At 32.3% G+C, this 744-nt stretch overlaps 1 pseudogene; it reads left to right on the forward strand.

The window, feature by feature from the left end:
• LOC107526205 (small ribosomal subunit protein uS10 pseudogene) lies at positions 1-387 on the forward strand (annotated as a pseudogene).
• Positions 388-744: the final 357 nt, after the last annotated feature.

The raw sequence follows: 744 nt of genomic DNA on the forward strand, positions 1-744 counted from the left end.
ATGATTGTGATAAGGTATAAGACATCTAGTTCTAGCCAAGATAGACCAGATACTGGAAATACACTGGTAGAACCAGAAGTGGAGATTCACCTAGTTAGAATTACTCTAACCAGCCTTGAATTAAAGACTTTGTAGAAGGTGTGTGCTGATTTGATCAGTGGAGCAAAGGAAAATAATCTCAAAGTGAAAGGATGAGTTTAGATGCTTACCAAGAATTTGAAAATCACTACAAGAAAAGCTCCCTGTGGGGAGGATTCTAAGACTAGGGATAGGTTTCAGAATAGGATCCACAAGTGACTCATTGACTTGCAGAGTCCTGAGATTATTAAGCAGATTACTTCTATCAGTATTGAGCCAGGAGTTGAAGTCACCACTGCAGATGATTAAATCAACCTTTTTAATAAATTAAATATCAGTTTTTAAAAAAACCTTATAAGGTATGGCTAAAGCAGTGTTTAGAGGGAAATTTATAGTTGTAAATGTGTATATTTAAAAAAAAAATAGAAAGACTTCAAAATAAATACCTAACATACTTATTTTAAAAAACTACATGAAGCAGAACAAATTAAATCCAAGGCATTCTGAAGGAAGAAAATGATAGAGATTAGAGTGGAAATCAATGAAATGGAAAATAGGAGAAACAATATAGAAAATCAACAAAATCAAAAGTTGGTACTTTAAAAATGAATAACAAAACTGACAGACTTTTAGCTAAACAAACCATGTTAAAAGAGAAGATGGAAA

Source organism: Miniopterus natalensis, chromosome X (assembly GCF_054644295.1).
Source record: "Miniopterus natalensis isolate mMinNat1 chromosome X, mMinNat1.hap1, whole genome shotgun sequence".
NCBI classification, from domain to species: domain Eukaryota; kingdom Metazoa; phylum Chordata; class Mammalia; order Chiroptera; family Miniopteridae; genus Miniopterus; species Miniopterus natalensis.